Source organism: Numida meleagris, chromosome 25 (genome assembly GCF_002078875.1).
Source record: "Numida meleagris isolate 19003 breed g44 Domestic line chromosome 25, NumMel1.0, whole genome shotgun sequence".
NCBI lineage: Eukaryota > Metazoa > Chordata > Aves > Galliformes > Numididae > Numida > Numida meleagris.
Window position 1 is genome coordinate 3629085 of NC_034433.1, and position 1162 is coordinate 3630246.

Consider the following 1162-nt stretch of genomic DNA (forward strand, 5'->3'; position numbering starts at 1 on the left):
ACCCACAACTGCCACTTCCCCTTGGGACGTAGGCTTGCAGCATCACTTGCTGGGTTACTCTCTCAAAATAGGATTCAAGCCCTAAGTCTTGGGTCCGGCTCGGTGATTTGGGTCGACCCTGTGGCAGCGGTGATGATCTCAACCCCTGAAGCTTAGTGTCCTGATGCTGACTGTGATCTCTGCTCTGGGCTGGGCTGGGGGTGGGTGGTGCTTCTGCTTGCAGTGCCTGTGTGCGGCAGGCAAAGCCCCTGGCTCACGCCATCCCTCTTGCCTTTGTTTCCCAGCGACCTGACACTGAAGCTCTGCAGAGGGAGGAGGTTACCCACTGGCTCCAGCTAGGAACTACAGAACGACTGGAAGATGTGGCAGGGGGGTGAAGGCTGGGCTTCGTCTCCCTTGCTACCAAGACCCCGTCGTCTACGGGAGTTCAGCCCACGGATGGGAATTTTTGTGCCTGACCCAACAGCGCTGACCACATCCATCTTGCCCCATCTTTGAGCACTCACAGATCCCGTGAACAGGCAGCTCCGTGGAGCACCATCAGCTCCACCTTCCCTCCTGCTGCAGTTTCTCAGTGGTTTTCCAGTGACCAGCAAAGACTGCATCTCTCTTCTCACCCACCCCGCTCTGCTGCCTGCCGGGTCTGCGAGGGGCTGGAGTCCAGGTGGGCTCCTTCTCAGAGACACACAGTTCCCTACTGCCACTGTGGCTTCATGCAGCCTCTGCCTGGATCAGCTTCTTCTGTCCCTGCTGCCTCCAGGGCTCGTTCCTGCAGGAGCCTTTCTCCTCAAGGCTATTGGAAGTCTTCTGGCTGGGACCAGAGGTTGGCTTGTATTTTTTATTTTTTTTTGGAGACATTATTGTGGGACGTCCTCTGTGCTGCGGTGGTGTGGGGGGAGATGTAACACCAAGGAGCTCAACAGACTGGTAGATCTTATCGCTATGAGGCCTTGGGAGTCTGGAGACAGGGCTAAAGTGGAAACAGGATGCTCCTTTCGAGTGTGCAGCTAATCTTGTCACATCTGGGACAGTTAAGGAACCCTTTGTTTGTTATCTATGTTGTTGGGAAGAACTTAATGCCAATTTACTGTGAGTGGATTTACTGCTTACGAGTGGAGGATATATAAGATGTATGTTAACCACAATAAAAAGGGCTTACTAT